General features: G+C 40.8%; 1 protein-coding gene across 1 annotated transcript in view; it reads left to right on the forward strand.

Annotated features, from left to right (window-relative positions):
- The first annotated feature begins 731 nt into the window (after positions 1-731).
- DAAM2 (dishevelled associated activator of morphogenesis 2) overlaps positions 732-22,858 on the forward strand; it is a 206,260-nt gene continuing 184,133 nt past the window's right edge. The window contains exons 1-2 of the mRNA XM_027801195.2: positions 732-819; positions 19,215-19,351. The gene's annotated coding sequence lies outside the window, so the exon portion shown is untranslated. The remainder of the gene's footprint in view (positions 820-19,214; positions 19,352-22,858) is intronic.

Raw genomic sequence — 22,858 nt, forward strand, 5'->3', positions numbered from 1 at the left:
TACTGAAGAAATAATAGAAACAGAGATGCAAATAAGCAGAACATAATAGAGATCAAAGATCAAATTAATTTTCTGAGCTGGTATTCATCTGAGATGAGATGCTTCTAGAAGGTATTTTGAAGTTAGGAGGGAAGCTGGCCCACATGCCTGGGGAGACATTCCAGCTGGAAGGGGTTAGTGCAAAACTGAAAGAGGATGTGGACATGATGCTTGGAAGGGCTGTTTCAGTCCTGTTGTAGTTAAATCCAGTCAAAGCCTAGACATAGCAGAGGGCTGTGGACTACAAGTGTGTGTGTGTGTGTGTGTTTCTCTGTGTGTGTGTCACCAACCTCTGCCAGGCTTGATTTGAACACTCTTTAGGCACAGTTGACAGACTGGAAAATACTGCTTTCCAAATGGGGACTTCCATGACAGATAGTTACATCCTGGGTGTGGATATAATATACCATGGGCAGAAAAGTACAGGGATTGTCTTCTGCCAGGGACTTATACAACAACATCTGTAATTCCCCACTGTTTTCTCCCTGATACCCCTTGGAGATATTTTCTATCCAAAAGTTTTAAAATTACAAATTCAAAAAATCTGCAATCTGAGATTTACCTAGAGAAACTTTTAGATCGTTCATTCCATAAATATCTCTTAGAGGCTGTCTGACGTCAGAGGATTTGGAGAGAGAGGCTGGGCTGAAAGTGAAAACAGCAGCAGTTCCAGTCTCACTATAACAGCACTGCCAGCAAGAGGAGCAGCACAGACAGTTCTCTATGTGGATTACTGGACTGCAGAAAAGGGAGGAACTGCGCAGGCACGAGCATTACAGTGTAAGTGCAGCTGCTGTAGCAAATCTTCTCATGTTTTTGCTTGTTTTCAAGAACAAATCTCTGCAAGTACTGCTTGTCTGTCTTGTCTTTTTTTTCTCCTCTGAAATATCCTGAAGCCAGCTTGGCAGCACACAGGATTCAGGTTTAGCTTGATCGTTTCTCCCAAAGGTATGCAGAGGGGCTGACAGTGCAAGCTTTTACACTCTTATGTATGTGGATGGGGGATGACAGGGGATGGCGGAGGTTGAAGGAGACAGCAGAAGGGAAGGACGTATCTTTGGAAGACTGCAAAATTGACTGAAATTCAGCTCCTTCATATTCTGGTAGCAGGACTTCAAAATCCCAAACAAGCCCTAGGCAGAACTCAGCTTCCTTAAGCAACTCCACAATGCAAGACTGCTTTTTTAACTCTTTAATCCCTTCTCATATTGTGCAGTTCCTCTTTCCTTATGAGGACAACAGGCAATTTTCTGGCTCCCTGACAGTGAAGTCCTGTCCCACTCTGCCAGGCTACTGACAGTAACAGATCCTAACACTAGCGTAGTGTGTTGCTTGCTAAATCTGACAAATTTAGCACCTTGAGCCTGTACTTGTTTTGTACTGAGGGCTTTCCGAAGAACCTGCTACTTCTGCAGAGGAAAGAGGTGTCTCTCACATCAAAACCTAACTTTAACAGGGTCTTACATGAAGGAGGCAGCTACTACAAGGAGAATATCCCTGTGAAAAACCTGCAGAGGTACTGCCAGACACATGGTGCAAGTCCCTTGGAAAGTTAGTGAGTCTTAATATTTCATATTTTTTTTACTTCAGCAGTCCAGAGATTCCCAAGCCTCCTCCATAAGAAGGTAGTATTTTCAGTGAGGCACTCAGCTGTATTTATTTACGGTTAAAATCCAGTTCTGCATTCATGTTATTAACCTTGCTTCCTCCACCTCACACCTGGATGTCCCTTCTTCATTCCCTGCGTAGAGATGGGACCACTTCTGGGGACAGCTGCCTCTACAGCTGTGGAGCCTCTACAGCTGTGGAGCCTCCACAGCCTCTTCATTGGCATCTTCTGTAATAAGACCCATGATAGAAACAGCTCATTTCCCCTGGTGCGTGGAAGAGTTTGATGCTTCCTGTATGAAGCTGACATATTCATTTCCCCTGGTGTGTGGAAGAGTTTGATGCTTCCTGTATGAAGCTGACATATTTAGCTGGCACTTCAGAAAGCTCTTTGCCAGTGAGAGGGTGGTTGGTCTGTGCAGTTTCTGGAAGGAGAGATGACGCCCTTGAACATAAACACAAAACTGGGCTGAGAAGCAGGAGCTATGTGAATTGCACAATATAATGCACTGTGCTGTTAGTAATTGGCTTCAGCCAACAAGCAGTCACAAGAAAGGCTGTTGCGAGTCAGCGCTCCCTGGGCTGTGTTGTTTTAGTAATGGAATAAGTCTGCAAATACTTTTGAGAGTGGTACAGTGGGTTGCTGGGGCAGGGAGAAGGAAGTAAAGAAGGAAAAGTAAAGATGGGGAGGAGGTTTTGCAGGGAAAAATGCAAAATGAAATTGAGCAAGTGCAGTTAGCTGTGCTGAAAGGAACTGCAGGTTGATGTAACCACTGTTCTGGCTAACGTAATAGGAGTAACCTTTACTAGGCAGATGTTCAGGGTCTAATTCCTGGTAAGGGATGCCATGCCATGTAAAGTGGGCTAGGCTGAGCTGGAGAAAAAGCAACCGTACTGACTGCGTGTGTAAGGGAGCATGTGTTCTCAGAGCCAGATCCTGTGGGGATGCACTTTTGAAGTGAAGTCTTCACTTGGAAGGAATTGGTTTGGGATCTGGGCTGCTTTACCATGACATATCAGAATCCTTTTCCTCTCCCTCTTTTATTTCTTATTTGATTTTGTTTCCAGTAGCCCAGCAGCTTCTTTTCCAGGAAGCTGCTTTATTTTCTTAGCAACAGCCTAACCACATTGGCTAGCAATATGAAAAAAAAAAAAAATATCATTGAGAAATGTAGTAACTTGTTAGAAATGTATATGCCCCAATAAAAGCTTGAAAGTTGTCACAGCCAAGACAAGTGTCTGGGAGCCACAGACACTTTTACCTGGTTCAGTGGTTAGTCTGTCTGAAGTGCATTGGGCAATACAGAATTAATATATACAGAACTGCTGAAAGCTGAGAGGGTGAGAAGAGGAAATAAGGAGGAGAGAACTCCAGATTTGGGCTGTTTTAAATTCACTGCTTCCTTTCTGTCTTACGATTCTTCTTTCTGTCCTCCAGCTCAGCATCCCACTAGTGAGTGACACTATCTGCAAGGGTTTGCAAGTCTAGAAGTTCCATGTGGGCTGTTAGTCATGGTTCAGGGGGAAAATTGCACACTGAGTGGAAGTGTGGGAGGAGGAATGGGGAAGAAGATATTGATCTGGCAGGAGATAAATTTAGTGTCTTGTGAGAATGCATGGATCATCATTCAGCATCCTTGAGTTTGGATGAGATAATACCATCCAGGAAATTGCTAGTTCTTCTACAGGTGGACACTGACCCTGGAAGCAAAAGAAACAAATACAATATGGACAAGGCAGACATCTTTTCATTTTTGATTTGTGAAACAGAAAGCAATTCCCTGTTGGAGTTTATGACAGTCCCAGTGCAACCCTGAGGTTTTTAAAGTCTATATTATGTGTTACAAAGTGCAGTCTCATGGTTTCACAGAGCTGAGTAAGCAAATTCTCTGGATATCCTAGTGGCCTTACCGCACTGTATCACTTGTCTGCTGCTATCACTGATGTTTATTTTAGTTGTGCTTCTTATGTGTAGTGGAGATCATTCTGTTCATCTTGAAATCTGTCGCAAAAACTTTTCTTACCAAGTCCAAATGTGGCCTGCACTGACTGTATTTTATTGGCAGGGAGGCATGGCACGAGTTGAACAGCATCTTTAAGGCTTTAAACCTGGATAGTTTGGTTTTGCTCCATCTGCCTTAGTTGACATAAAATTCCCCCGAGGTCCAATGGAATCCCAGAAACCCATCTAGTCCCTCCAGGCCAGCCATTTGACCTAACAATTGAGCAACCAGGGGACACCATTTCCTGACACTTAGGGGAAGGATGTGTGGGAGGTTTGGCTCTCAATACTTTAATTGCTGTGAATTTTCAAACCTGGGTCAGTCCTATGGAGATCTGACCCTCTCTGCCTTCCCTGCCCCTGCAGCCCCCAGGCAAGCACAGCATGTTCCTAAATTAAAAGAAAGCCGACTGCTCTGATTTTCATTGGATAAAAGAGTTTACATGCATTTTCTTGTGCTTTTTGTTGCATTGATGATTGACATTGGTGCCTCTTGTGTCTTTTCTATTTTACCAGTTGTGTTCCCTAATATCATGCTCCTTTGAACTGAGGCATTTGCAGAAAACTGGTAGTAGTAGGACTCAGTACATACACTAATATGCAGTGGATCTGATTCGTTTCTCATCTTTCTGCAATTCCACTTAACAGTGGAGTTACTTCTGTTTGTCTACTCTGAGTCATTAACAGGCTGAGGACTTGTTATCTTCCAGGCTCTGTGTAGGTATTAAATTTCATAATGCTATGTAAATGATTTAAATAGAATTTATTGGGTTGGATTCTCAGCTAGTACAAATAGGTATGGGGGCTTCAGTGTAGCTATGACAGATGAGTTCCAGCTGAGGATTTGGGCCAGTGTCTTCAGACTGGTAATGAGTAACCTGAGGTACAGACAGTGCAAGTCTGCTCTCAGGTGTATTAGTGAAGGGTTTTTTTAGCTCTGTATTGTTCAGGAAACTTATTCCAGGCTTCAAATAAAAGTAAATTCAAGTAGCATCAGAATTTGGTTCAGAGAAACTGAGGCCCAAGTTGTGCAAAGTAACCCGTAATTTTGGCTCTTTATTTTTAGTGTCTTGTTAAGGCACCAAGACACTAAAAATTTGAGAGAGCCAAAATTATAAGCTGCTTTTGAAATGCTGGCCAACTGACTTGGGCAAAGCTACACAGTGGATTTGATTCCTCTCACATACTTTTTATGGTGGTGTAACTCTCTGAAGGTCAGTGCAGCTACTGCTGTTTAACAGCAGTAGAAGTCACAGGAGAATGTGTCCCATGTTGCAGGAAGCTCCCATGAGTTTTGGTATGTCAGTCCTGTACTTGTGTTCTGTTTTTCTTGACATGTCCAGGTTGTACCTGGCTTTGATATGCTGAAAACCATGTAGCCACATGGCCATGAACACATCACATGCTGAGCAATGCTATTGGTAGTGCATCCTCAAGCTTTCTTGGTGCTGTGTGTTAAATCTGTACCTGATGATGGTCAAACAGGCTTTTCCCTCCCTTAGGCTTTGTGTCCAGTTTGTATGTTGCCCAAACCATCTTCCATGTTAGATTTATACTTTCAATTTTCCACATGGTATTTCAACACTTGAGATTTTGGCTTCTCTGGTGATCTCTATGGTGTCAAATAATGTCTCCTAGTAGGAGGAGCTTTCTACACTTGGGACAACATAAAGTAACAAATCTGACCAGGAGAAGCTCATGGTTTTTGGATTTAGTATAAAAGTTGTTCTGATAATATGTTAGGTTTATACCATTGATAAGATTTCTCTGGAGTTAGGAATTAGAGAGACTTAAGGTGGAAAGAAGGAATCAGATAAGAAAGGGAGGAGATCAGAAGGCTGGCTGGAATTCAAGGAGTGGGAGCTGGAGATGGAAGGATGTGTTTAGATTGCGTGAAAATGGAAATAGAGCTAACCTTGAGGAACAGAGAAAAACTTTGGCAGCAGGAGAGGAATAGGCTCCCTCCCTGAATAACAGGCACTTGCTCACTTCCCAGTTTTGCTGGCTTCAAAGTAATAATCACTGAAGTTGGTATTTCTGCTCATGAGCTTTGAAGTTCACACTTTAAGAGTATTTTTCTCTTCACTGTGTCCCAAGATGACTTAAATTCAGGCAATGCACGTGCCAGCCCAGCTTTTCTTTGGACTGGGGACAAAGCTATTTGTGAGATTCAACAACATTATTCTGTCTCCTTGGTATATTACTTTTTTTTAAGGAGGCATAAACAAGAACTCATTTTTACTGTTAAGTTTTTTTGTTTTTTTTTTTTATTTAAGGCAGTGAACAAGCCTGATTTGGGGGGGGCTTTGTATTTTCTTTGCTGTTTGGAGGAGTAATGTTTTTAGCTGCTTAAACAATTGAATTATGAGCCGTGAAGTCTTAAGAGATGTAAATGTACACAGTGCCCTGTTCATCCTTGAAGAAAGTGGTCAGGTCGTATTTAACTTTTTAAGATCATATCTGAAGATGTGTTCTCAGCATATTTTCCTAAATTAAATACACAAACACATACACACATGTGAATGTGCAAAAGGGAGAAGGAACATTTCTGCCAAGGAGAACAACCCAGGTTAGATTTCATTGTGATGAAGCCATACAAGGATACATTTCGAAGGTTTAATATCACGTGGTAAGATTCCCTTCTCCCAAGACAAAACTGTGGGAAGAGATGAAAAGTCTTGGAGGATGGGTCCACTGGTAGCTATTAAACATGATAATCTGGCTGTACTCCCATCTCCAAGTCCTAGTCAACTAAAAGGATTGAGCAGGGGTAGGATCAGACTATATATGGTATTTTTATATGCTTTCCCTAACTGTCTGCAGCTGACCATTACTTGGAGATAGGGTACTGGTTTAGATGGACTTCTGATCTGACTCTGTGTAGTAATTCTTACATTCTGGTGGTCTTTGAGAGTGAAAACACTGAAGATCCTCTGATGTTTTAGCTATTCTATGAGGGAGAAAGTCATATCTGTAAGATGCGGGCTGAGGAACATGACCCAATACACCACAAACCTCCAGAAATTTATTTGCATTTTAGAGTCCTTGAAGTATCAAGCCCATTAAGAAACTATACCTTCATTTCTATCTCTGTCTTTTCTTGTCAGTGAAAAGTGACCAGCATCTCTCCTTGTTCCTCAGTTCAAAAGTAGATTACAGTGACATTTTTTTGCAGAAAGGATTTAATTTGCTAAGCCCCCTCCAGTTATTTTTAAAAATGTTTTGGTTTTTGGGGTGGGTTTTTTGCATTTAAATATTTCTGTAAATCTGAACATTATGAACAGGCTTACTCATCAATAAAATTATTGTTGCTCATATTTTCATAAATAACAAATATTTCGGGTGCTTCCATTTTCCAGAAAAGCTCAATGCCTAATAAAAAAAACCCAACACACTACCACACTATTTTTAGTTGTTTCAAGCTGGTCTTGAAAAATGATTAATCTCTTTGCATGTTCTTGGTCCTGCACTGTCATCTGTTTTCTTTCAAATCTCCAGAAGGCTGTGACAGAAATACATGGTAATTCCATGTTGCTCTGCATCAGCCTGCCAGTTCTGCTCCTTTCCTTGTCAGGTTGAGGGGAACAACCTTTTCAAGAAGGAATGGACCAACTGTGGAGCTGTATTAGCATCCTTGCTGATCTGTGCGTAGAAGTTTCCTGGACTCTTTTAAAGGTGTAACATGATTACCCTCTAACATGAAGCTATTTTTTTTCCCCCAAGAATGTTACAACAGCCCCGTCCCTCTGAAAACATGTAGTCAATAAATCATCAACCTACAATACAGTAAATTCTGTACTTTCTACTGGTTTAAAATTGAATCCTGAATGCAGTGGGTATTGTATGTTCATTGGCCAGACTGTTTCTGATGGAGCTGAGGCAATCGCAATGGACTGTTCCTATTTAACCAGTAGGAGTTAAATTATGAGACTATTTTCTTGTCTGCTATCATACACTACAAATATGTGAGCATAAGTCACATATATATAGTTAGATAAAGTTAGAAATTTATTCTTTCATTCAGCAGTTTCCTTTGGAAAATTTCCAGACACTTTCCAAATATTAATGCAGTTAACATTTTGGAAAACTGAGGCACAGCTTTTTCATATTCCTGTAACCTGATGGGAGTCTGTACTATCATATAAATACTCTCACTGCAGGTAGGCTGGAGACCCATTTTTTTAATTTTTTTTTTTTTTTTTAGCTATCTTTATGTTCTCTGAAGTGTTAGTTTAACAAAGCCATAGCAATTAAGCTAAAATATTATAACAACATCTTTATCATGTTGCATTTAGCCTCCTGCCTGGTAGGCAAGCTGTATATTCACCAAAATCATACTTCTCACAGAATGCAAGTATATCACCCTATTGTAGAGTGAGTAATCTTCCCCTTTCTTTCTCTTTCCCTCATATCTATGTTCTGGCTTTCCAGAGCCTCTAGTTATAATCTCCAGTTCTTCTTCTACTCTCCACCCTTCATTTAGTTTTTTGTCTGCACTGAGAGTATGAAACTTAGGTACTCCTGATAAAGATTGGAAGCGATCTGCCTTAAGTAGATGGAATGAGTTTATTTGTTAGATTAAACAGCATACATCTGTAGAGAAGGTTTTCCAGGCTATCATTCTTTCTTACAAACATTGTCAGGAATGGAGCCATCCACTAGTGCAGACAGTCTTGATTTTCTCACTGAGTCACTGACCATTAAGTTGGGATGCCTGGACTGTGAGTACCCTGCTTAAATCCATTTGGCAGAACCCTGACCCCCTCCAGGCAGGTGACCCCATCAGCATCTGCACAACAGATGAAAGCAAGCAAGACCTTGACCAAACACGAGGAGACTTCAGTCCTTTGCTACTTTTGCAGCCGTATATACAGCAGGAACCAATTAAACTATGTTTCTAACAGCTGAATGCACAGAGAGACAGTTGGTTTTGTTCTTGCCTGTGCTCTGATCTGTCAGCATCCTCCTGCACTGTTATGCAGGGATAGAGTAATAACCATGGTAGGGCTCTGCCAATATGAACTGTCTTCCAGCTGTGCCCTACTGAGATATGAACTTGCCCTCATTGCTTGTTTCATACTTTTACTGCCCTATGGGTCAGGCATCCCAATGAGTGAATCTCTCTGGCTCTGTTGTAGAGGCCCTGAAATGTGTTGCCAATGACAGAAGTACAAAGCTTGACCTTAGCCTTTCATCGTCAGCAGGATTCAGGCAGTCTGTGTGAATGCTACGGTCTTTGGCACTCACCATTACTAAGTTATGGGGAGAAAAACAGATGCATTTTCTGACTAGGTGAAATTTTCCTTGGGAGACCCGTGAATTGTTTTCCAGCTGTGTCTGGGCTTATCTAGAATAGCTTCATGTACCTGCTGGGGAACATGTGTTAAGCTATAAATGTCCTACTGTGCCCTTCATGACACATTTTATATTTAAACAGAGGCAAAATTTAGCAAGCAACTCCTCACTGCCTCATCCCCTGCTTACTTACAGTGGTGATGTTTAGTATGTTCACATCTATCAGGACATCTCCTGAGGCCCATATTCATTCTGATTTACACATCTGTTAGTGTAGCTAAGCTACTGTGAAATGAAAGCCTTATCTTAAGAAAATGCTTACTGTAAATACAAGCTAGAGTTGACCTAACCTAATATATTAACATTTTCATATGGTATCACTATACTTCTAACAAAAAGCAGTTTAAGAATGCTACTTCATCAGTCTTGACAGTCAATTTTTCCATTATTGACCTAAATTTTTGCAAGGTATATCAACATGCAATTCAGATTACGTATGAATACTTTGGTTTTTCTCACTTTGACAAAAATATTATCTGTAGCTGTATGTATTTTTATCCACAGAGCATGAATATTCAAATAAGAGTGGACTGAATTATGATCTCTAGAATTAGATATCAAAGGTTAGGGAGGTGATATTATACCTCTGTACAATGAAACACCTAATTTGTCATTGTCAGCTGCTTTAAAATAAGAGTGAAAATGGATGCCCTACTTCAGACTGGAAAACTTATCTAATTCTGCTTCCCACTGGTCACTTGAAGTCTTATATTAATGTGTGACAGTATTGGAATAAATGTGCTGTGGAGTCTGCTGGACTATGTGTCTATTATGCAGTTGTCTGTGATTGTAGGAAACAGGATATGATGACTTTGTAGTCCTATACTCCCATGAATGCACAACACAGAATCCAATTGACCACCCTACAGGCTCTGGTGACATGTGGGACTGCAGCAAATTAAAATGGAAGCAGATGGCAAAAAAAAGTCGCCTCTGTGTTTTGCCTTGTCTTTTCTTTCAGGGATGTTGCCTTGAGTCTTTGATCCAAATAGCCTGCTGAGGAAATATGTCTCTGAGCTATGATGAAATAACACTGAGAATGCTGTGTTCAGTTCTGGGTACTCAATAGTAAGTGGTTACACAGTGATGGGGAGAGATACACAATCTTCGTTTTTCCTTTGAGCACTCATTAGTCATGGTCTCTTGGGATTCTTTAGCCCTTTCAGGAATAAACTTAATTCATAGAAGCCAGAAGGAGCTGGGCAGTTTGGTGCCAAACTAGGAGGCAATGCCTCCAGAGAAATGGGAAATACTCTTTGACATCTATTAGAAATTCTCCCACTGTTAATCCTGGGCTTGCTTCTGCTGTCTGGCCACTGTCATTAACTTCCATTAACTGTTTGCGTGACTTGTGTCATATGCTTTCCAGTGTGCTATCTATCTATCTATTTACCTACCTACTTGTTTATTTGTTTGTTTGTAATAGAACAACCCAGGCTGCATGGATGTATAAGCTTTCTTTTCTAGGTTTCCTGTTTACACTGTGTGACCGTAAGTCCATGAGCTCTCTAGGTTCCTGTATTTGTTGCATTTGAACTTGTAAAGCCAAAGTTCTCACCATCATTTTTCTAGGGCCAGATTTTGCCATTTGATGTGAATCTTGTGATGCTAATGCGGTGGGGAATAATGAGCCCTGTAGCCACTGTGAAGTTCCCTGAGAAATTAACTCATGGGTATCACAAAAGCAGTTTCCCCAGTTCTGTGATACTTAAAAGCAGTCTAAAAAGTCTCCATGTAGAATAAGATGCCGTGCTGGATTTGTTTAGAATCTCTGGATTTCAATTATGTTCTGAGTGTCCCATGAAGCTTAAGGGTCACAGGGAATGTTGTACGACTCCTAGGCAGGCAAATACACCCAGACTTGAGTTTGTTCAGCAGTCAGCGTGCATGGTTCTTAAAACACAAAGCTCCCTTTTACATAATCACTTAGCAAAGACACAGTAATCACTGCATTATATTAGCGTCTGTATATCTGACACACCCAGTGATTTGTTTGCAGACTTTCCCACACCCTCAGAGTTGACACTTTTTAGTTTGGGTCATTTTTACCATGGCTGTGTCAGATGACATTTTCCTTCCAGATATTTTTGGGTGTAGCTGATTGCAGCAGGAGAGAGGACATAACATCTGCCTTTTGCAGCTCACCTGAGTTGCGTCATTAGGAAGAATTAAAACATTCAGGAAACTGGACTAGATAATCATCATAGGTCCCTTCCAACTGAACTATTCTGTTCTATTCTATTTTCCTGTTTATGGGTGTTTTTTGTTTGGTTTGCCTTTTTTTTTAATTATTTTTTTTTATTATTTTATACTATGTACCATCTATCTGTATGCTTACAGTTCTTTCTTTATGCCCTCCTTTCTTTGCCCAGCAGAGGAATAAGTTAGGCCTGAGAATCTAATATGGCCCTAACTAGACCTCACCATATTGAACCACTGCACCAAACACTGGGCCTTTAATTTCCTTACTGCCATTTATTATCAGTAGGAGGATTTTGTTATACTTCTATTCTATTGAACTGGTCTGCTGTATAAAAGTCTGTGTGATTATGTTTATTGGTATTTTATGGTTTTTTTGCCTTGCTTGAACTGTGTCAGCTATTGGATGCTGTAAAATGCATCAGAGCTGACTAAGTGGCCGCTTGTCCTGCCTGCTTTGCTAATTGTGCTGAGTCAAGTAGTATCTATTGGGTATGCAAGCTTGGCAGGTAAGGAAGGGTTTTGTTAACTCAGGGAACCAAATTAGTTGTAGATGGGAGCTATGCTGCTGGTTTGGCCAATAATTACAGGCTGCAGGCTTCACAGGTTCCCAAAGTTAAGCAACCTCCAGCTTGCTTAATACTTGGGTAAGATACCAAGGTCTGTATGAAGCAGTGCTGATCATTTAGAGGCATGTATTAATTTTGATTCAGGTTCAAGACCGAAATGTGAGGAATTTGATACTACAGGATATCAGAGTTTCTTGACTGTGCTCTGCAGTTCTATCAAGCACTAAACCAGTCATCTTTGAGAAAAGGAGTCAAGAGTTAGGAAACATAGCTTCCAGAATAAAGTAACAATTTTGGTCAGTACCTGGATCAGTAAAATGTATAGTTCTCAGATACTTATCATTAGGTGCACTAAGAATGAAACACAGTTTAATATAGCTGTCTTTGATTTCTGGTTTCTCTTTGTCTTCTGGCTGCTTGTTTCTGACTCCACACAGACCCTTAATAAACTGTCCTTTCCCCAAAAATATTAATATAGATGATCCCTTGGACTCCACCCCTCTGTGTCTGAGAGTTGTGTTACAGTGGACCCCACTTACAAAAATAGTTTTTAGCTGTGGATGCTTTAGGTTTTGTGTTCAAAATTTATATAATTTATGATATGACCCAAAACATCTCAGCTCTGGCAGACTTTGGCTTTGACCTGTAGGGCTTGTTTTTTCAGAATTGTTGAGCATCCACATCACCAGTTGACTTCAAAAGACTTGTGGGTGCACAGGCATTCAGTCACTTGCCCAAGGTCAGAATGATGGTCAGGATCAGAGCTCCACAGAGCAATTCCTGGTTCCAGGTAAATAAACACATACGACAAACTGGTAGACATTTCTGATCTGTGCAGGGATCTTGTGTAGCTGCATCTCTAGAAATGGGTCTTGGTAGCTGCATCTTTAGAAATAGGTCTTGTCTTTCTTAATAAGATTTAAACTACACTTTCATAATAACAGCTATTGCCACCTGTTCAGCAACAGTAACTACCAGCTGAGTAGGAACTGTTGTGCATTGCTGAGGTTATCTCTTCCATTGTAGTGATTATTCTTAAAATATCATGGATTGGAAATTGACTGGAATGTCCCTTCTGTTTTGGCTTCACACTGACCTGGTTGCAGACTGTGAACCAGTTTGGTTTTCTTTCCTGAGGACTTAACACAATTAGCTTCACGGAAAAGAGGTGGGTGAACAATGCAGCAAGCCCTGCTTTTTCATATTCACTGCAGTAAGTTTAAAGTTGCCTGGAAAACTCAACAGCTATAGAAAGCAGCATGTTGGAGTGGCATCACAGCCACATCCTTCCTCACAGTGTCAGCTGAATTGGCTAGGGAGTTCTGGCTGCACTTTTTCACAAAAAAACAGTAATTTCCCTGAGCTCTCATTAGCACACTCCAGTGATCAGGGTGCACCATGCTGTGCAAAACCTCCACATACTTCAGGAATAATGTAATCTAGGTTTTTGTCTGAGGTCTAAGCATGATTTGACTAATGGTGATTTAGAGCTGAAATAGAAGCAAGGCTAGAGAAGTGGGCTGAAACATTTTTTTCATTTAACTGAGTTGCCTAAACACTGGGGACTAAGATGAGCTTACGCAGAGCCTTCTAACATTGACTCTGAGTCAGGCATTATTATCCCTGTTTTACAGAGTACAGAGTCAGAAACATGAATTGGCTTGCCCATGCCCACACAGAAATGCACAGCTAGTGTCAGCATTACAACTTAGTTACTCAGAAGCATACAGGTGTGCAACATGTATCACACTTTTCCCCACTCCTGCTTGCTGTAAAGACTTCTTGCAAGGGATCAGTGCATACTCTGTTCCCTTGCTGCCTTTTGTGAGTATGGCTGTTCTCTTCTGGTGTAATTGTCTTCTTAATATAAAAGTCTTCATGAGTAAAGTAATGCTTTTCAGAGTGTACGGTTTCAAGGTGACTGTAAAAATACAGTTCCTTGAGTCTGAAAAAGTTTGTACCTGTAGAGGTTTCTGTTGTTGGCTTTCCTGGGTAAACCAGTCCACACTGGTGGAAAGTGAGAGAGGATATATGAAGATTTCCAGAAGTGGCTGAAGGGAATTTTCCTGGCCATAGCAAAGCACAACACTGAAAATGAGAGGATTAAATGAAACCAGTAATGTCTAAAAGATTTAGAAAACTTCAGGTTGATGTTGAGATTGAGACTTAGGTTTCCTGTCTGTTGACAATTTAAGAATGCTTTTACCTCTCCATAGATGCTGGGCATAACCGTTTGTATCAACTTCCCTATGGCCCAGAGCAGAATCTGCAGGCCCTTTCCTTTAAAGCCTTTGGAATTTACATAACCCTGCAATTGTAGCAATGCAAAATGTGGCTCTGGTTACAATAATAACGGTTTAGGGAACGCAGGGAGAGATTGTAGCGGCAAAGGCATAAAAGCAAAACAAAACAAAACCCTACATGCTGTTTTAATTTTCAGCAGCCACGTGAGAGCTGTCCTGCAGTTCCTGGCTATAAATAAATCTCTGCCGTCACAGGAAGACAAAAAACAAAACAGTTCACATTCCTTCCAAATTTTCTTAAGGTTATAAAAAATAAAGAAAAGGTAAATATTTCAAAAGCAAACTGTGTCTTTGCTGAGGAATGTCAAATTACTACTCAAAAGGGTTGATATTTACATCAAGTGAAGAAATTTGGCATTAAACCTCTCTTTCCCTGCTCCATCTCCATCAGCTCATTTGAGAAAACCACTTAGGACTGTGTACAGATAATGTGCCAGGCAATGCTTCTTGAAACCCCAGGGGTTCACTGCCCTAGTGTCAGCCAAGGCAGGAACTTTCTTTGAGATGAATGAGGACTACACAGAAGCATGCCTGTTGCTTCTTGTCAGATGTTACATCCTAGTTCTGTTACATGTTATGTTAGGAAGATTGGGACCAGGATCACTTCATTGCACAGTGGGACTCTGTGGCACTGACAGATGCAGACATGAATGTAGAATCAAATAGCCAGTGCTCCATACCAAAACTAATGCTACAGAAATAAGCAGGCCTGCTTGATAAGTAAGCTTTTACTCATTACATGTGGCTAAACAAATATTTGGTCACCTGTTCAAATCCTGTTTCAGTTGATCATAATGAAAAATTGTTACAATTGCAAGTGTTGTAGTGTAAGCTACCTTACGTTTAGACTCAGGGATGAGAAGATGTGATGCTATGTGAATCACATGACTAAGGATAGCTCTTTAAGGAATATAAGGATAGACTGATCCATGAAGCAGTAACATAGCGAATAAATTGAGATAACCTTTAGCAGAGTGCCCTAGCATAACCAGGACTGTGTGAGGGTTTCTCTACATTAATGAGATTGAAAGGTTTAGTTCAAACTTCTTCCTCAGCAGCTCAATGTCCAAGTCTTTAAATGTGGCCTAATGTGTCAATGTGTTGAAGTCACAGGTGGCAAGACTGGAGATGGGGAAAGAAGAATCAACACCAACAAACTGGGAAGAAAATGTGGTTTGCAGGGAAAATGATAGATTTGACTCTGAGCTGTGATGTTGTTTTGAATGGGCATGAGGCCTCCCAGAATGGGATATCTTTGGATTTGAAAGTTTTCTGTGGAAAGCATAGAAAGGACAAACTACAGCAGAGGAGGAGCCTGATGTGCTGTGAAACGGTTGTCCAGTATATGATAGCATCTGCTTGATATAGCTCATCGTGGGGATGGATGATGAGCCAGTTGAGAGCTTTTGGGTCAAGATTAGTGAGCAATACAACAAGAGCAATGCTTTGTTGGATGTCTGTTATAGATTGCCTGATCAGAAGAACAAATAAAGGAAAACTTCTTCAGGCAAACGGAAAAGCCTCATGACCATCTCAGTATCTGCTGGAAGGGCAACACAGCAAGGCACAAGAAATCCAGCAGGCTTCTGGAGTGATGACAACTTTCTAACACAAATAATGGATGAGATGAAAAGTTGCTCTACTGGACCTGGTATTTACAAACAAGGAAGAATGGGTTGGGGTTGTGGCAGTCAAGGGTAGCTTTGGCTGAAGTGACCATGGGATGGTAGACTTCAGGATCCTGAAAGAAGGGAGCAAGGCAGAAAACACATCACAACCTTGGACTTCAAGAGAGCAGACTATGGCCTCTTCAGGTACCTGCTTGAAAGAATGCGACAATACACAGCCCTGGAGAAAAGAGAGCTCCAGGAGAGCAAATTGTTTTTTAAGGATCTCCCCCAAGCTCAAAAACACTTAATCCTGATGAGCAGGAAATGAAACAAAGGTTTCAAGAGGCCTGTATAGGTAAGTAAGGACATCCTGACTAAACTCAAATGTAAAAATGAAGTTTACAAGAGGTAGAAGTAGGGTCAGGTGACCTGGGAGGAATAAAGACACAGTATCTGAATATGTGAGGATGGGATAAGGAAAACCAAGGCCTACTTGGAGGTGAATTTGCTAAGGGACATGAAGGGCAACAAAAAGGGTTTCTAAAGGGAGATGAGCTGCAAAAGAAAGATGAGAGGAAAAGTAGACCCACTGCTGAATGGTCTAGGGGACTTGGTGATAAAGTACACAGAAAAGGATGGGATACTCAAGTCTTCTTCACTGCGGTCTTTACTGTAAGTACTCAACCTTCAGAAATCCTAGGCCTCTAAGACCAGCAGCAAAGTACAGAGCAAGGAAGACTTGTCCTTGATGGATGAGGATGCAGTTAGAGAATATCTAAATACACTGGACAAACAAAAAAAGTCCCTGGAATCTGATGGGATACACTCACAAATGCTGAAGGAGCTGTCTAAAGTCATTGTTAAGCCACTCTTGATTATCTTTGAAAGGTCATGGACACTGGGGGAGGTTCCTGAGGACTGGAAGAAAGGAGCTGTCACTTTTATCTTCAAGAGGGACAAGAAAAAGGATCTGGAGCACTACAGGGTGGACAACCTCATCTCAGTCCCTGGGAAGGTGATGGAGCAAACAATCCTAGAAACCATTTCCAAGCATATGAAGGACAGAAGGTGACTGGGAATAGTCAAATATAAGGAGGAATCTATAAAGAGAAATCATGCCTGACCATCCTAAGAGCCTTCTATGATAAGATGATTGGCTTGATAGATATGGAAAGAGCACTAGATACTGTTTATCTTGACTTTAGTGAGACTTTTGACACTTTCACATGTCATCATTAACAAACTGATGAAGTGTAGGCTAGATAAGTGATCAGTGACATGGCTTAGCAGCTGGCTGAGCTCCTGGGCTCAAAAGGTTGTGGTCAGCAGTGAACAGATCAGCTGTGGGCCACACAAATAATGTAACCCAGGGTCAGTGCTGGGATTCAAAACTGTTTAACATCTTCATTAATGGCCTGGATGATGGGACCAAGTGCATGCTTAGCAAATTTGCAGACAACATGAAGCTGGGAAGAAAGTTTGATAGACCATGTGGTCATACTGCTGTTTGAATGCCAGGTCCTCTTCCTGGGGAGGAATAACCTCATGCAGCAGTACAGACTGGGGTCAACCAGCTGGAAAGCAGCTTAGGGAAAAAGAACCTGGAGACCCAGCACTCAAGGGGCTGAACATGATTCTGAACTGTACCCTTGTGGCAAAGAAGGCCAACAGCTTCTGAACTGTATTAGGAAAAGCATTGCCAGCAAGTCAAGAGAGGTGATCCCTCCTCTCTGTTCACCATTGGTGGGACACATCTGGAATGCTGTGTCCAGTTCTGGGATTCCTCAGTGCGAAAGAGAGATGGACATATTGGGGAGAGTATACCAAAGGACCACAAAGATGATTGAAGGGCTGGTACATCTGACATATGAGTAGACACTGAAAGATCTGGGACTATTTATTCCAGAGAAGGCTTGAGGGGATCATATCAATATGTATAAATACCTGATGGTGAGGGGAGTAAAGAGAATGAAGCCAAATGTTTCTTAGCAGTGCCCAGTGGCATGATGGGAGTTTATGGGCACAAACTGAAAAACAAGAAATTCCATTTAAGCATAAGAAAAAACTTTTTTAATGTGGGCATGATCAAATACTGGAACAGGTTTGTCAGAGAGGTTGTGAAGTCTCTGTTCATAGAAATACTCAAAACCTGACTGGATGATGTCCCAGGCAACCTTCTGTAGTTGACCCTCCTTTGAGCAGTGGGTTTGGAGCTGGTGATTGGCAGAGGTGTCTTCCAGCCTTAACTGTTCTGTGCTCTGTGATACCTTAATTTGTCTTTTTCTCATGACTGAGTCAAAACAGATCAAGAACTGCAATCACAGCTGGCACTTACTATTTGGGGCCAAGTAGTATCTGGGATATGCTGTCCCACATCCTCTTAAAGTTAGTTATGCCAGGACAAAAATCAGGAATTGTGGTGGAAGTTTTTGGGGGTGAGCAGTAGAACTGCTTCCTCTGCTATACATAATTTCAGGTTGGGTAGAGGACTTCACTCATTAATGTTCCTGATGTGGTATCTTTCACTAATGTCAAATTCTTACAGAGGAGGGGAAAAAAAAGAGGTCTCAATTTGCCCAGTGTTGAAAGACCTGTGTTAAAGTTGATATTTGTACTTCAGTGGAAAATGGGGTTAATAAAGGGAAAACAAGGCCCTGTGTTTCTATTATCCCCAAAAGACAACAGTTTCTATGAATAATCTTAAGGCACCCATGGAGGAATTGACAATTTTAATGACGTTTCTCTTAAAACAGCTTAGTTAAATGCCTTGGGAAGCAAATAAGGAGAAGGTTGCTTTAATGGTATTTCCTAAAATGACAGTGCAGCAGCATTTGTGGAATGTCCTGGAGCACAATCATTTGGTTTTAATAAAAAATAATGAAAAAAACCCCAACAACAAGAAAATTAGCTGAATTATATACGTAAATTATAACAGATTTCTTCCTAAATCCTGGAAGTCATGTCTAGAGCAGCTGATAGAAAGAAGCTGAAGCCAATAGTTCTGTATCAGCAGAAAACCATCTTTCTACATGTTAATCATGCTCTGTGCAAATTTGTTTATTTTTCTCTATCAGTGATCACTTATGAACCCTATACTCAAAGTTAATTTGTAGAGTAACCAGTCAACGTTTTGTCTACAATGTAAATGCAATCATTGTTGAAGATACAATGGTACATATGAGGTGGTCATGTTAGGTTTGATTCTGGAGTGTATTAAAAGCACTGTTAAGTGCTTCAGCAAAGAAGCCTTTAAGTTTTTTTTTGCCTTTACATGTTCAAATAGTACCTGCTACCTGCATCTTCTCTTGCTTAGTGTCAAGCATGTGCTTCAAATCACTCTGGTGTAAGGCAAAGTAATTTCATCAGAACACTGGAAGACCAGCCCTGTGTTAAAGTTAACAGACAACATACAGGAACCTATGTAAATATTTCTATTGTAATTTATTTTGAAAGTGAAAAAAACTTTGGAGATGCCTTTTATATTGATAGAAAGCTAAAAGGAACTATTTATTTGCAATTGTTTCTCCAGAAGACCATCTCTACAGTCAAAACAGCTGTACTAACTTACCTGAAGGTGGGGCCTTCCTACTTGGTGAGGACCTGAACTGAACACAGACCCACAGAGAGAGAGAGAAGAGCAAATCAGAAACTACACAGATCATCCAGGTTAGTTCTAATTTGCTTGTGGGAAATGGGAGGGGAATGGAATATCAGACATAACTTCATTCACCAGGCAAAGGCAAGAAGAATCTTCTACCTATTGCAAGGTGGTTTTCAATTTCAGAGCAAAGTTACAGAAAACAGGTCCTCACTATCCCCAATTACAGACAAACCAGGTGTATTTAGAAGCAACAGATATCCTAATGGCATAAAAATTGTAACCTTCTACACCATCTGTTCTCTACCCCATTACCATTTCAACAGAACTTGTACCCAGGCTATGCTACTAGCATTAGTCATGCTGTTACTCAATCTGAAAGGCCAGCATATTAATTTGTTTTTGATTATAATTATAGTCTAAACTGGAGGCATTTCTTGTAAGTTAGTAAATATGCTTATTGGAAATTATAGTTTAGTAATGTTCTTGATTTTATGCTCTGTTCTTCCTCTCTCTTTCTTTATACTGTCCTTGATTCTTCCAGAGTGACCACCAATTAGAAGAAAACTTAGTGTCAGCATCTTCCTCCTTGGTGCAATTTAGAATCCTTTAGGGTTTTACTCTGTTAAGAAGAGCTTGTGCATTCACTATCACAAAATCATAGAATCCTTTAGGTTGGAAAAGACCTTTAAGGTTATCAGGTCCAACCATTGTTGCGCATGAAGCCTAATTACACCTAATGTCTCATTGTTTTCAGTGTCCTTTCTATTAATGTGTTTGCAGCAGTCACTTACAAACAAAAGAATGTGAAACCTTTTCTTCCCATGGCATTTCACTTGATGGGATCTGAAATGCTGTGAAGTCGTGTGACCCAGTTCCATACTGCCATGCACTCTGCAGCAGTATTTACATGAGTGCAACATAAATGTAAAGTGCAGCATGAAGATGGTGCGTGCTTTGTACTGATGTAAATGAGTATACCAATGAGCAGGGCTGTGGTGAATCAGTTGTCAGGGTTTAAGCTCAGTCATGTTTCTGCTGAATTGAGCAGGAAGTTTCCCATAGTTGTCTCCATAGGCATGATGCTGCCCCTCTGTCAGTATCCTAAAGAGTTCCTACAGCTGTTAGAACCTCACAGCCAGCCAATACAAAAAATAGAAATGCTAAATTCAGATTCTGTTGCATGAAACAAAGTATGGCATTTTTCTGACAGCTCCAGTTCTCTAGCTGTGTATGAATATGTATTCAAGAGGAACACATTTACTCCCCGTGATTTTAAAGCATTACCATTTTACATCTTAGAAGTCTTCTCAAAAACCAATTCATTCTTGATTAGTTACATCCCTCAAGGTGACCAGTTTCTTCTCTGGCTTGTGCAGTAGTTTGGGAGAAAACAATAATTTTAAGGGCCCTGTCTCTGTGCATGAACATCTTGCACAGAATCAGGGCCACTACTTAGTTAATATGTGCTGCTCCCTTGGCATACTCCAAGTCTCCTTCTGGCTCAGACTACCATGATGGAATTATACCTTGCAGAATCTGGGTATGCCCCTCTTCATATCTCAGTGACCTGCTTCAGAGAAAACATCGTATTTTTTTGTCTCCAGAGCAACTCAATCTTTCTGGTAATCACATATACACTACTTAGCACCCCACTGGAGCATGGGTGCTCTGCATTCTCAGTGAACTGAACTGTCTTACCAAGCGCAACAAAGATGGCTTACATCTTTCTTCTCCCCTGTCCTCACCCTCACAAGAAGATTTCCAAGAAAGTAATTCAGCATCCTTTGCCTAGAAGTAAGGAGCCACTTTCCGTAGGAACTTTGTCCCATTTCCAGGACTCCTAAGCATACAGGAATTCCTGTAAAGAAAGTCAAGTATTCTCCAGGAAACTGTGTGTCACAAAATAGGACAGATTCTATATGATGGAAATTATGTCTAAGAAAAATCAGGGTGGGTACACAGTGGTGTAATGAAGGGGAAAAAGAATCCCAACCCAACAGCAAAACACTAAAGCCTCAAAAGCCAGAACAGAGAGCTTGCCCATCAAGTACTGAAACTGAATGTCATTTGCAATTAATTGTTATAATAAGGTCAGCTGCCTTCCTAATTGATTTCTGATTCTTACTAAGGGATCGGTGCTGCTAATTAGTTTGCTTGTAAACTTCAGAGGACATGAATAATCAGAGTTTAGCAAGCCACACCAACCATAACTAATCCTTCTAGTTCTTCTGCAAAGAATACACAGTAAGCAAACATCCCATGCCCAGCACTGCAGATGGAGCCAGGACTTGTTGCTCCAGCTACTTTTTTCCGCTGAGGTGCTACAAAGCACTCACAAGCAATGCAGACCTTGATCAGCTTATAGACCACAGAGTGGAAAAAGCAGTTTAAATACTGCCATTACTTCTGCACTCTGGTTTTTGTGCTAACCAGAAGTAAACCAGAGTAAAAGATCTGGCCTAGACCCTCTATCAGAATAGAAGTGGAAATAGCCTTTCCCTTTCTATAGACATTTCTTTGATTTTCCTGGAAGTTGCTGAGGTCTGTGTGTTCATAGTTAGAAACTGACTTTATTTCTGACTGTATTAGTGCCCTATTCTTGACTGGAACAAGACATATTGATCTAAATCATTGCTAATTAAATAGTGGCCAATACAAGATCAGGCATTCCCTATACACTTCTAAAACTTAAAAATGCCCATGTGTCCCTCCCCACTGTGCAGCTGAACAAATCCATGCATATAAATCTGGGGAGTAAAAGGAAAAAAACCTCAGGCCATTCAAAGCCCAAACTGATTTAAAAATTATGGTTATTAGTGAAAGCCTATATTGCAGTGCAGCCCAAGGTGGTCTTTGGATTTTTTTCAAAAAGGAAAAAAAATCCCACTAATGAAAAATGTTGAGGAATGTCATTATACAGACTTTTGTTGGAACAGCTGCCTAGGGACAAGCTCACCCCAGCCCTCCTTGGTTCATATATTTAGTAGATCTAGCCAAGAACATGTGGTTACTAATGTTTGTCATGCAGATCACCTGTCTGCATACTGCACTTCTTGTAAGGTGACCATCTGCTAGAACGTAGGACTTTTTTCTGGAAAATAAGATAAATACAGAATAGAAGGAAGTATTAAAAAATGATGGGGAAAGCAGAGGAAGACTCCATTTAACAGATCAGTGCCCTCTATTTCGGTGACTGAAAAGCAAAGAGAAACCAAAAGGATCTGAAGTTCAGGTGAATTGTGTGGTTTTTCTATAACTCTAGTCTGTTATCCCTGAGAAAGTGTCACGAATAGGTTCAAAATGGTCATAAGGTGTTAGGTGTGAACACAACCCAAGTTTCTTCAAGGCAGGCAAATGAAGCCGTAGTGACGTTGCTGGCTACAAATGTTTACAGTAGTCAGGGACTGCTAACTACCTTTAATTGCTGGAAGATGATCAGTGTTTTGGTGGCAGGAAATTTAATGTAATTCTGGCTGATTATGTCCTCCTTCAGGGATCTGGGTTTGAGCTGGGCTGTTATCTGAAAAAAGAGTTGCACTTCCCAAATGCTTGAGAAGTACCAAGCAAAACTA

Source organism: Falco cherrug, chromosome 13, assembly GCF_023634085.1.
Source record: "Falco cherrug isolate bFalChe1 chromosome 13, bFalChe1.pri, whole genome shotgun sequence".
NCBI lineage: Eukaryota > Metazoa > Chordata > Aves > Falconiformes > Falconidae > Falco > Falco cherrug.